This window comes from Tachypleus tridentatus, unplaced genomic scaffold (assembly GCF_004210375.1).
Source record: "Tachypleus tridentatus isolate NWPU-2018 unplaced genomic scaffold, ASM421037v1 Hic_cluster_1, whole genome shotgun sequence".
Taxonomy (NCBI): Eukaryota; Metazoa; Arthropoda; class Merostomata; order Xiphosura; family Limulidae; genus Tachypleus; species Tachypleus tridentatus.
Genome location: NW_027467777.1, coordinates 28,569,603 through 28,584,688, shown reverse-complemented (window position 1 = coordinate 28,584,688; position 15,086 = coordinate 28,569,603).

Genomic DNA, 15,086 nt, shown 5'->3' with positions numbered 1-15,086 from the left:
TTATGCGACAAACGTTGTATTCACGCCATTTTTTGTCTGTCGGTGGAACAGTGGTAAGTCTACAGAAAGGTAATATCAGTAGTTCGATTCCCGTCGTTACTTTCCTATAAAAGGCTTATGGGTTTACAACAATAAACTTCAGGGTTGGGCTCATCGTTATTGACAGAGCGCAAAAAGCCCACTGTGTAGTTTTATGTAATACAAAGAAATGAACAAGAAATTCTCGCCCCTTGTTGTTGTTTTGAATTAAGCACAAAGCTACACAATGGGCTATCTGTGCTCTGCCCACCACGGGTATCGATACCCGGTTTTTAGCGTTGTAAGTCCGCAGACTTACCGCTGAGCTACTGGGGGGGGGCATTCTCTCCCTTAACTGATTAAAGTATTAATTTTTAATCTAATTACGTTACGTGATTTTTGGGTAAAAATTAAAAAGTCAGAGTAAAAAAAGTATTCATATACTTTTCGTTTGTTTTTCCTATCACCATGTTTGTTTTAAAACAGCAACAAGAAGCAGAACAGTAAGAAAAAGTGTTAAATATTTTGGCTAAGCTGAGATGTTTCCCTATTCGCAGGTCTTTAATATTTCTTTATTACAGATTTGTTGTGTATCAGATGGGCCAATAGGGGATAACACCCGGATGCTCATAATGTAAGTGTTAAATAGATTGGTTAAAAGATGAAAATGTGTGTGTTTGTTCTGTCCGCAGAGGCGTCGTTAGATGCTTGAAGAATTCGGGCGCGGGATGTTTTGGTCTTTGTGATGTGGATCACGATTTTTTATTCTCATTTCTTTCAAGACGCTAACTGTGGACTTGGGGCATCGTCAAATAAAATCGGGACACGGACACCTTATGTCAGTGCCTAACGATACCTCTGTTTATATGTGTAAACAATCACAAAAGGTATATACTTTGCTCTCTTGCGACCACACAATCTTTCTGAATCTACATTATACATTTAATATTATCAGTTAAGGATAATTTGTAGTGCTGTAATGTATATAATTTAGTGTTCTCTTATTTTTATCTTTTTAACTATAACATTTTTTAAAATTATTGGTTGCTATCACACACACCCCTACTCTTACAGATGTTTAGCATTTCTTGAAAGAAATGATGTGAAAAATCGAGAACCATTAAAGTAACTTTCGAAGTGCAATAGCAGGTTTTTATACGTCGTTCTTAATATTCAATCTAACTTTTGTTAAGCGTGTTTTACTTTTCTTAAAATATTAATAAAGTATACTTAAACCAGATAGACACATAATTTAATGCATTACGCCCAGTATAATTTGTGTTGAGTTATTATAATTACCTCAATAAATAACTGGTTATAATTTAAGGTAAGTAATAATTGTTATCTCCTCCCAGTAGCACAGCAACATGCCTGCGGACTTAGGCACTGGATACTGGGTTTCGATATGCCCACAGTAGGCAGAGCACAGATAGCCCATTGTGTAGCTTTGTGCTGAATTATAAATAAATACAAGTTTTATTCTTTTAAGGACCTTTACTACACTTTTGTGTTGTTGTTCCATTCTTTGTCTTCGTGTAATAATCATTATACAACATAGGGTTAAAAATCTTAATCATTATACAACATAGGGTTAAATATCTTAATCATTATACAACATAGGGTTAGAAATCTTAATCATTATACAACATAAGGTTAAAAATCTTAATCATTATACAACATAGGGTTAAATATCTTAATCATTATACAACATAGAGTTAAAAATCTTAATCATTGTACAACATAGGGTTAGAAATCTTAATCATTATACAACATAGGGTTAAAAATCTTAATCATTATACAATATAGGATTAAAAATCTTCATCATTATACAACATAGGATTAAAAATCTTATTTTTCCCTTCAGTGAATCATTTCACTATCAACCTTTGTTTTTAAAAAGATCATTTCTTGTTCAACACAATATGTATCTTTTACTCACTACACGCTGGTTCAGCGATAAGTTAACATTAAAATCTGAGGTTCGATTTCCCGCAGTGGATAGTATGCAAATAGCCTCTTACGTGGCTTATTTTTAATTCACTCTCTCAAATTTTGCAAACACGTAAATTATCAAATTTTATTTATGAAGTTTATGGAAATTTTAAATTTCAACTTAGGGTAATTATTTTCTCTCCAGTGTAAATCATTTCAACACCTGCCCACTTTTGGTTCGTTTTAAACTTGGAAGCAAGATCAATTTCGTTGACTTATCTCATCTTGGCCAATGTATTTGTTTAACGACGACCCCCTACCGGTAAGTTTTCCACATCAACTCAGTTGTGTCACAGCGTTATCAACAATCCGAAACTTTCCAGCTGTCGTCACATAAAACTGTTCGTCATTTCCGGCCTTCTTATTTCACCAAAAAACCTGTCTCTTCCAAAGAAATCGCAATGAGCCATTATCAAGACTACTTGAAACGTTACAACATTCTTTTCATAGTCCTTAACACCTTCTTAAGAAATGTGAGAAAAAGTTTTAAATAAATGTGCGCATATATACGAAGGCAAACTCACTTTACAATCCTTTATGTCCTTAGTCAACTCGCAGAATTACAGTTTAGAACCTAACTTAGATATTTGGCACTTAGCCTAGAGCAGATTTCCATGCAAGGTGGAGCTCTTCAATTGTGACGGCGTGTTTCCACAAGAGGGACAAAAAAAATTTAGCGGTCCTAATATCCACCCCGTCTGTTTATGGGGAAATCAAAGAGAAAAACAACATTCTTTTAAAAGAAAACAAACATGTTCTTAACATGAGTAAATTCTGCGCTTCTGACTCGCCGTTGCATGTTATAAATATTATTTGTGTTTTCATTATTAAAACGGATAGCTAAGTAACGGTTGGCTCGCTAACATTTCTGGTAATATGTGCCTAAATATAAACACATTATGTACACGTATAAAAATATACATTATTTATAGTTACAACCTGTTTTTATTCAACTTACAGAAAATGAAAGAGTACGGCTGTAGGAGGTAGGGTTAACTCTTTCTTATCTTTAGTTTTCATTATTTTATTTTGATAAATTGAAGTTATTAAATGAACAAATTCAACAGAACAGAAGGTAAGAATAAAACACTAAACTTGCGGCTTCTAATGACCAATAGAGTACAATATGGCAGACATCTGGACATTGGTAGCACAGTAAGATATGGAATAAATTATTTTTTAAGTGACTCTGATCTCAGTGCTTCTGTTGATTGGTTGAAAGTAGCGTGCGGCGACCATATTTCTAAAGTCATAAACCGGACACTTCAAATAGTTGGAGAGATGATATGAAAAATGGCCAGAAATATAACTCTGCTGCTACTGACCAGAACGTAGTGTTGGTTCTTTTTGGAATTACATGTAACTAACTGGTTTTATTTTATTTTCATGAAAACTGGCACCGGGTTCTTTTTGTATTATTATTATTTCTTACCAGTTCTACTTGAATAGTGCATGAAGGGTACTGTTAAGTGTAAATAACTTCATGCTTCACACAGATCTGAAAAATATGAGAACATGTAGTTCTTTAAAACCCATTTCACATCATCCCAATTTTTTAAAAGAATTGTCAACCCTCTAGCCCAGCACTGGTAATTACTAGTGAGTTAATCTTTTACCTCAGTTCTAGTACTTACTAGTGGGTTAACTCTTTAAAACAGTATTAGTGTTTACTTGTGGGTTAATGTATAAATCAATAATAGTGACTAATTTAGAGCATTAACTTTTACCTTAACACTAGTGTTTACTTGTGGATTAACTCTTTAACTCAATATTAGTTCACTAGTAGGTTAATCTTATAACTCAGTATTTGTGTTTACTAGAGGGTCAACCATTTAACTTAATAACAATGTCTTAACCCTTTAATCAGTTACTACTGGGTTAAACCTTTAGCTTAATACTAGTCGGTTAATCCTTCTTTACCTCAGTACTAGTGGGTTATCGTTTTATCTCAGTACCGGGGTTATTGTTTGTTTGTTTTTGGAATTTCGCACAAAGTTACTCGAGGGCTATCTGTGCTAGCCGTCCCTAATTTAGCAGTGTAAGACTAGAGGGAAGGCAGCTAGCCATCACCACCCACCGCCAACTCTTGGGCTACTCTTTTACCAACGAAAAGTGGGATTGACCGTCACATTATAACGCCCCCACGACTGGGAGGACGAGCATGTTTGGTGCGACTCGGACGCGAACCCGCGACCCTCAGATTACGAAGCGCACGCCTTAACGCGCTACCGGGGTTAAAGTAAAGGGTTAGATCCTTAGCCCAGTTGATAAATTACTTTCTTGGTATGTAGATTTTGTGATTCTGGGAGGGACATTATCTCACGTCATCAGAGACGTTTATAGATGACATATTAATATTAGAAATAAACTAACTTTTATATCTAATCAAACATTCAATGTTCAAGAACTTTAACTAAAACACAAACCGAAAGTGACAGTACAAATGTTCAATTGGATTAAATAATAAATTTTATTGGAATCTATCCACAGAATACCCCTGAAGAGGTTGATAAGCAATATATTTTGTGTTTTGTTAAATAAAAACAACATTTTGGTGTTATAAGGTCGTTTATTTTCATTATTAATGTCTTTTATACACCAATATACACTACAGAAATTAAAATTATACAAATTTCAAATCTAGGAACTTCGTCTAAATTCAACACAAATATTGATAATTGAGAAGCAAAAAACACTCAAGGAGCGAAATCATATCATTTCACTGAGTCAACGTTTTGTTCTGTGTAGTTATCTTATATCATTTCACTGAGTCAACGTTTAGTTCTGTGTAGTTATCTTATATTATTTCACTGAGTCAACGTTTTGTTATGTGTAGTTATCTTATATCATTTCACTGAGTCAACGTTTTGTTATGTGTAGTTATCTTATATCATTTCACTGAGTTAACGTTTTGTTCTGTGTAGTTATCTTATATCATTTCACTGAGTCAACGTTTTGTTCTGTGTAGTTATCTTATATCATTTCACTGAGTCAACGTTTTGTTCTGTGTAGTTATCTTATATCATTTCACTGAGTCAACGTTTTGTTCTGTGTTGTTATCTTATATCATTTCACTGAGTCAACGTTTTGTTATGTGTAGTTATCTTATATCATTTCACTGAGTCAACGTTTTCTTCTGTGTAGTTATCTTATATCATTTCACTGAGTCAACGTTTTGTTCTGTGTAGTTATCTTATATCATTTCACTGAGTCAACGTTTTGTTATGTGTAGTTATCTTATATCATTTCACTGAGTCAAGGTTTTGTTCTGTGTAGTTATCTTATATCATTTCACTGAGTCAAGGTTTTGTTCTGTGTAGTTATCTTATATCATTTCACTGAGTCAACGTTTTGTTCTGTGTTGTTATCTTATATCATTTCACTGAGTCAACGTTTAGTTCTGTGTAGTTATCTTATATCATTTCACTGAGTCAACGTTTTGTTCTGTGTAGTTATCTTATATCATTTCACTGAGTCAACGTTTTGTTCTGTGTAGTTATCTTATATCATTTCACTGAGTCAACGTTTTGTTCTGTGTAGTTATCTCCATTAGAATGTTTTTATATCTTGTTTAATTTATGTTTCTACATCAGTTTTTAGTTACAGATGTGCGTAGTTGATATTCAAATATTTAATTTTTAATTATATATTTCTTTAATTTTTCGTTTTTTTATTCACTGGGAATTTAATTTTTTATAAAATTACAGAAGAGATACTTATACATAGTTAACCCTAATATTCAACTGATCGATTATAGCAAAGACAGCTGGTCAACAGCAACTAACTGTTGTGTAACCAAATAACTGGTTTTGACTGGTACGCCTATAATGTACCCACAGCCCTAAAGAGACAGCAATGAGACTTGAATATAATTCTCAGGCTTACAATTCGGTCACATGAACCACTAGAATACACCCGACCATTTGTTGGTTCTTCCTGCAAGATTGTGAATACAATTTTATTTTTCCTTTTCACTGTTGATTCAACCAGAAGCTTGGATACAGTGTTTTTATCATCATTCCTAATTTATCTTATTTCACATTTGTATTGATAATAAACTTGAATTTGTCCGTCTGGAACTCTCCTCACGAAGTTTTTTGATCAAATTCTTATAGTTAGAGAGACCTTTATTTCAGAAGTCGTGACTGCATATTGGCTTTTATTTAAGTCTAAAACATGTATGCACTATTCGTTCAAAATCATATTGTGCTTATCACTCTGTGAACACTCATTTAGAAGTTTGTGCGTATTCCGTTTAGTTTCCTTTCTTTACATATTAACTAATTTGTAATAATCTGGCATCGATTCGTTTCAGACTTCTTCCATAAACACCTTTCAGCTACTCTTTTTTCTTTTACTACGGGTTTTATTTTTCGTTTTTGTGAGTTTTATTGTTTCAAATCGTATTACACACTGAAAGCTCATAACCATTTCATACTCTATACATAAAGTACCATTACTTTATGATTTTAAATGTAGTTTTATTCAATGAAGTATCATATACGTGAGTTTGTCTCACTGCGTAAATGTTTTTCAAATGCACCAGGATTTATCGATCTAACACTTCAATGCCTGCTGAAAAGTGCAGCTAACTGTCGTGCATAAAACTGAGTTGTGTTTTTTTACAACAGAGAATTGCAGTCTATTCCGTACGTGTGTCCATCTTTAATACTGCCAAAACTATTTATCAAAGAACTACCGCAAATGTTTTGGGATTCGCGATTAATATACATTATGCGATTTTTATTATTTTTTATTTTTGTGCGTATGAGCATATGTTTATATACAATTTTTACGTATATTTATATTTCTATTTCTAATAATAAATAGGCAGAAAAGGAGAAATAAGTTCAACAGAAAGTGCTTAGATAATGTTTACCATTCGAGCCTCCAACTCCAAGAACAGTTATACTGCATTTTCGTCATCTAACTTTAACATCTGATCTATGATCAATACATAACAAATGATAAATTCATATCGGTTCGATTGTTGTTGGACCTTCAAGTAAAGAATTAAGAGTCGAACCCACTATAACACTGGTGTGAAGTTGTTAGCTCTGTACAATCGTCAGCTAATAAACATGCTTTCCTGTCGATGCTAGGCCTACCCCACCGTGTAGCCCGAGGATCGAGTTACTCCTCACCGTTATGAATAAACAAGTAAGAAGTGGGAACTTATTTGGACTGTTTAAATCCTCTTCAAAAAAACAAAATTACAATTCTGTTCGCTACGCCTGCGTTATCAAGAAGAAAAACATAATGATTTCATTGTCAAGGGCGTGAAATAAGAGAAACATAAGTTAGGCTGATCAAATATCAACAAACCCTCTATCTAAAACGTACTAAATGATAGGGACCATTGTGTATAAGTTTTATTGCAACATGCTACTCATAAAACGTGATAATTTTGTTTTGTTTTTTATTTTTTGGTAACAACAAAAGCATATGGCGTTCTATGAAAGGGAAAACACATGTTTTAATACTTGGTAGTGTAATGATTATTTGAGTGAACTAAAGATACATTTGACCTGCTTTTGAATAGCTAATTTCCACAAAACTGATTGAAAATGGTGACGTTCAGACTCTTCGGTTAGGGATACATAGAGAATGCAGGAAATTTATACTCACTATATTTGTAATATATATATATATATATATACTTCTTTGCTCTTGCGTTATATTATTTTATGTTAGTGAACTTATTTATCAGCTGTTGTTAAGAATAACTAAAAACTTATCTGAGCAGAATAACATCTTCAGGGAATTATTACTACTTGGTTTGTTTCACTACAAAAACTGCATTAAGGACTATCTACGCTGTGCCCATCACAAGGATCGATTTTACTGTTACAACCTGTGAAACTGTGTTACGGATGTTGTTCTTGTTTTGTGCGTGAACAGATATCACCTGAAGAATTCTTTCTCCCTCAGGATCATTTATGATATATAACATAACCAAATGAATCAGATTCAGAAATCGGAAATAGTGATGGATAAGGGCATTTAGTGGTTAAAACCGGTAACCTTGTGCTTACAGATTAGTGGTTAAAACCGGTAACCTTGTGCTTACAGATTAGTGGTTAAAACCGGTAACATTGTGCTTACAAATTAGTGGTTAAAACCGGTAACCGTATGCTTACAATTTAGTGGATAAAACCGCAAACCGTGTTCTTATAGCTAATGTGAATATTCAAAATTCATATATTTCGATTACCCGATTTTCAGTTTTAATAAAAGATTCAAATTGAAGAAGCAAAAATGACAGTTATTTACTTTACATGGCTCTAGAGATTCGGATAATAATTCTGTAGAAAAAAGAAAGAAGAGGATACTTGGATGTATTCTTTCATAAAATCTGACAAATAATGCTACTTGTTAAAATTTACTTCATTTTTAGTATTTGGAGCATGAATTTACATTATCATCTTAACACATTTCTACTAGTAGAACCATTAAGAAAACTACGTTGCAATGACCACCGATACAAAATTTAAAATCATTTCTGTTATTTTAACACGAACACTATTACGTTACAAAGAGATACTCAATTAGGGACAACTCAATCAAAGTTACTATTCTATAACGTTTAGTGCCCTCACATATGGTGAGTTCCACAGTATTTCCAATGTGTACAGTATACTATTTATTCTACAACGTTTAGTGCTCTCACATATGCTGAATTCCAACAAACTATCTTCAGAAATGGACTTTATTTACTATGTTTATTTAATTTTCATTTCATTAAAACTGGGGAGAACAGAATAGATTTAAGAACCATATGTGTAAGATCTATATTCTGTTCTCCCCAGTTTTAATGAAATGAAAATTAAATAAACATAGTAAATAAAGTCCATTTCTGAACTAGCTAATTCATATATGTGAGACAGTTAAACTGGGTACAACTGTCTACATGTTAGAAGTAATAAGTGTAAGTAATGAGTTGTACCCAGTAACTGGGTATGAGTCAGTATGTACAATAACTACTTTTAACGTGCAAACAGTTAATATGTACATGTAACATAATTAGCCAACTTTTGGTTACACAAAATGTTATAGTTGTTTATGTCTGCGTCACCACATGTTTTTTTCGTGGCATGTGAAATATTCTTTTGAAATACGGTAACATTTCCTGAAAACAGAGGTTGGGTATCATTCAAAACCACCTTTAATAGAAAATTTTAACCTCGATTTCTCAAAGACAATCCCTAATACACATAAACATTTCAGAATAAGGTTTAAATGTTTCTTTCTCCATATAAAATCATCCAAGTTCTTCAAAATAAAAAATATCTCCAAACAAACTTAATTTTAGTAAAATTAATAAGGCTGTGTTGTCATGGAAACCTAGCACATCATTCAACATTAGGCACTTTGGATCTGTAAAAATTTAAAAAATTGATTCGCTTTTCGACTGGTGAGCTCGCGTGGCTATACCCAGAAGTTTAACGTTTAAAACTGGTTCAGTTAGTTTAAGGATATACATAGACAATCTGGTCTTCTCTACTCTACCAACTTTTAGAAATCACTTAACCATATGTTGACCTCTAAATATATGTGTTTACAGAAATCTTCTTCCACACTTGCTTATCCAACTAATCTGACGTGGATAAACCACTAGCACGTTAGGCTTAGCTCAATACTGATGGTTTTACCACATGGTCAACTCTGGACGTGTGTCACTGGTTTAGTGACCGAGAAATTGCGGTGAAAGACATTCGTTTCAAATATGGACTGCATAGCTTCCCTTTCTCACATTATGGATGTGTTAAGGTACTCGTGTTTCCTATTGCGGTACTGCAACTTGTTTTTTAATGGTACTCCGAACAAAAAGAAAGAGAGAGACAGAAAGAAAACAAAGGTGTACTTTATGTTTGTATTTTTATATCAACTAATTTATGGTAAAGTCGTTACTCAATACGTGTAAACTTTACTGTCTGGTTTCACACAGTCTTCATCCTGATACAAAAAGTTTGAACCTCTTCTGACCTCTGACAGAAATGTTGTCTTGCGATTATATAAATTAAATATTTGTTAGCAGTAAAATAAAGCAATACTTAACCATTTCTGTCTTGAGGAATCAGAGATTTATGTTCATTCTGTAAATTTCTTTGTTTTAGAATATTTTCGCAAAACTACACATGGGTTAGTTACAGAGATCCATTCTTAATTTTGAGCTTAGAACAAAGCCACATTGAGCTATCTGCTATATCCACCACGGAGAATCGAACTCTAAATTTTATTGTCGTAAGTCCGTAATTTATTGTTGTCTCACCGGCGTATTGAAGACTTGATAAATGGCAAGTGTTCAACAGCACCTACCATCAAGTCCAGGACTACTTATGACTAAGCGTATTGAAGACTTGAGAAATGGCAAGTGTTGAACAGCACCCACCATCACGTCCAGGACTACTTATGGCTAAGCGTATTGAAAACTTGAGAAATGGCAAGTTTTCAACAGCACCCACCATCAAGTCCAGGACTACTTATGACTAACCAAGTTGTTGGAATTTACAATCACCCTAACAGTGCCCGCACAGCCCCGGATAATTGACAAAGGTTTCACAGTCAGGTCACATTACGTAAGCAGCCTAGTTAAAAGATGTTTATGAAGCTTGCACAAATGAGTTTTAAAAACATTTTATCAAAACAAATGACGAAAACAAAAAAAAAAAACCATAAGGTTTTGTGTTTTGGAGAGATTCATGTAATCTGGTCACGTGACTGTTGAAAGATTCAAACTCTCAGTGACAACAGGTATTGTAGAAAGATGTGGAAGTGTCTTACATTACTGACGTTTTATTCAGCTACAATACTTCTCTGGTTTGGTGATGTTAATATCTTTTGTTTTTGTAATTTAAAGCTTATCAAAAGAGATAAATTAAAATGACGTTTCTCTAGCACAATGAAAGATAACATGTTTATTATATATTTAAACCAACTACGTTTTGTTACCGTCCACAGCATCAATGATCAACAGACTAGTTGGTTGAAACATATAATAAACATTTTATCTTTCATTGTGCTAAAAAAACGTTCTTTTAATTTATCTCTCGTAATATAGCACTTCATTGTATCTGATTAGAAAGAGATGGTTTGTATCTAGGAGTTTCAAAACGGTATTATAATTCTCAAGTTCCGGATATCTCTGCCTTCTGTTGCGTGTCTATATAAAATCATCTGTGTACGAAGGCAAGACAGGCGGGCATTTAACACTACAACTGCTCGCAGCAGCTGCCCCCGAAAACGACCTGTCATCTCCACAACACACAGAGACACACCCTGTCACTGAACTGACCTCATGTGGGGGGAGTATGTGACAACGCTCATTTCTGTGACGACGTAACCAATTATCACCGCATTAAGTGGCAGTAGCGCACACAAACCCTTCGTTCGCGTTTCTACGAGACAGAAAAACACGTTCCCCCAAACGAAACGGTGTGAGAACCAGAAAACGTCATTGTAGCATTCACCACACTAGCTTTGGTTAAGATCAAAACAATACCATTATATTGTTGTCAGTTATCAACTTTTATATTATTATCTCTTTGTTAGTTATCAACTTTGATATTATTATATTGTTGTAAGTTATCAACTTTGATATTAATATCTTATTATTAGTTATCAACTTTGATATTATTATATTGTTGTTAGTTATCAACTTTGATATTATTATATTGTTGTAAGTTATCAACTTTGATATTAATATCTTATTATTAGTTATCAACTTTGATATTATTATATTGTTGTTAGTTATCAACTTTGATATTATTATATTGTTGTTAGTTATCAACTTTGATATTATTATCTTATTATTAGTTATCAACTTTGATATTATTATCTTATTATTAGTTATCAACTTTGATATTATTATATTGTTGTTAGTTATCAACTTTGATATTATTATCTTATTATTAGTTATCAACTTTGGTATTATTATATTGTTGTTAGTTATCAACTTTGATATTATTATTTTATTATTAGTTATCAACTTTGATATTACTATCTTATTATTAGTTATCAACTTTGATATTATTATCTTATTATTAGTTATCAACTTTGGTATTATTATATTGTTGTTAGTTATCAACTTTGATATTATTATTTTATTATTAGTTATCAACTTTGATATTATTATCTTATTATTAGTTATCAACTTTGGTATTATTATATTGTTGTTAGTTATCAACTTTGATATTATTATTTTATTATTAGTTATCAACTTTGATATTATTATCTTATTATTAGTTATCAACTTTGATATTATTATATTGTTGTTAGTTATCAACTTTGATATTATTATATTGTTGTTAGTTATCAACTTTGATATTATTATCTTATTATTAGTTATCAACTTTGATATTATTATATTGTTGTTAGTTATCAACTTTGATATTATTATCTTATTATTAGTTATCAACTTTGATATTATTATCTTATTATTAGTTATCAATTTTGATATTATTATATTGTTGTTAGTTATCAACTTTGATATTATTATCTTATTATTAGTTATCAACTTTGATATTATTATATTGTTGTTAGTTATCAACTTTGATATTATTATCTTATTATTAGTTATCAACTTTGATATTATTATCTTATTATTAGTTATCAACTTTGATATTATTATCTTATTATTAGTTATCAACTTTGATATTATTATATTGTTGTTAGTTATCAACTTTGATATTATTATCTTATTATTAGTTATTAACTCTGATATTATTATCTTATTATTAGTTATCAACTTTGATATTATTATCTTATTTTTAGTTATCAACTTTGATATTATTATATTGTTGTTAGTTATCAACTTTGATATTATTATCTTGTTATTAGTTATCAACTTTGATATTATTATCTTATTATTAGTTATCAACTTTGATATTATTATATTGTTGTTAGTTATCAACTTTGATATTATTATCTTATTATTAGTTATCAACTTTGATATTATTAACATTTTATTAGTCATAAACTTCTATATTATTTTCTTATTATTGGTCAGGATGGCCAAAGAGTTTAATAAACTAGATTATTAAAATGCAAACTACAAACAGCTCCTCGAATGTCTGTCCAATAACAGTAGAAGTATAACTCCAACATTAGTTTAATGGTTAAATTCAAAAGTGTTTTAGTAATTGAGAACTAGCTGAAGATGAAGAAAGAAGAACGTGGCAAAGTGTAGAGTTTATATAAATGAAACTCAAACAGCTGTTAATAAGAAACTGTTTTGGAAAGCAGGAATATTAAAAACAGAAAAACAATATAAATTTATTTGGATAACAATGGCAATGTTTGTAAGGAAATCAGAAACTAAGAATGTAGTAAAATTACAGCTGAATTGTAATTTAATTTGTTGTAATTTGTGAATGTTAGTCTGAGAAATAGTGAATATACTATTATAAATTGTAAAAATGTAAAAACTATAGATGATGTTATTTACAAATTAGAAGTATTTAAAGATGATGTTTTAAATTTGTTACGTATTAAAATTAATAATATTCATTGTAAGTGGGACTATTTTTGTGTAATTGCAGGTGAAGATTTGATATTGTTAGATATATTACTTATCACAGAGATATCTCTAACAGAATATGAAATCCAAAATTATAACTAGAAGGTTTAGAAGAATCGATAAATATACAAGTAATAACAAAGCAGGAGGAATTTTAATTTTTGTTCAAACATTCATCTATAGAATTGGTGAAAGTAAGTTTGGAAGATACAGAAATATTATAATTTACTGTTCAAATTATAAAATGTTGATAATTTCAATTTTTAGACATCCAAATTACAGTTCTAATCTTTATGTTTCAAATTTGGAAAAATTACAATGATTTGATAAACTGTAAATATTTAGCATATCTTGGTGATATAAGTATTAATAATTAAAAATATATACTGAAATCAGTAACCTGATTAATTATTATAAAAACTTGTGACATTTTAATGCATTTCAACAAAATGTAAATGTCAACACAAGATCAGAATGGAGAAGTTGGTTAAATCTTGTTTACATAACACACAAAAGTTATAGTTGTAAATATAAAACATTATGTGATCAAGGAAAATATATTAGATTATGGATGATTTTGGTTAACTTAAATATATCAAATCATGGATGATTTTGGTTAATTTAAAAAACAGTTTAGATACATTAAACCTGAAAAAGAGCATAAACAGCAATATTAAATTATTATTAGTTATCAACTCCAATATAATTATATTATTGTTAGTTATCAACTCCAATTGTATTATATTATTGTTAGTTATCAACTCCAATAGTATTATATTATTGTTAGTTATCAACTCCAATAGTATTATATTATTGTTAGTTATCAACTCCAATAGTATTATATTATTGTTAGTTATCAACTCCAATAGTATTATATTATTGTTAGTTATCAACTCCAATAGTATTATATTATTGTTAGTTATCAACTCCAATAGTATTATATTATTGTTAGTTATCAACTCCAATATAATTACATTATTTTTAGTTATCAACTCCAATAGTATTACATTATTATTAGTCATCAACTCCAATACAACTACATTATGGTTAGTTAACAACTCCAATATAATTATATTATTGTTAGTTAACAACTCCAATAGTATTACATTGTTATTAGTTATCAACTCCAATACCACTACATTATTATCAGTTATCAACTCCAATAGTATTACATTATGGTTAGCTATCAACTCCAATACAACTACATTATGGTTAGTTATCAACTCCAATAGTATTACATTATTATTAGTTATCAACTCCAATAGTATTACATTATTATTAGTTATCAACTCCAATACAACTACATTATGGTTAGTTATCAACTCCAATAGTATGAAATTATTATTAATCAACTCCAATATAACTGCATTATGGTTAGCTATCAACTCCAATACAACTACACTATGGTTAGTTATCAATTCCAATAGTATTACATTATTATTAATCAACTCCAATACAACTACACTATGGTTAGTTATCAATTCCAATAGTATTACATTATTATTAATCAACTCCAATACAACTACATTATGGTTAGTTAACAACTCCAATACAACTA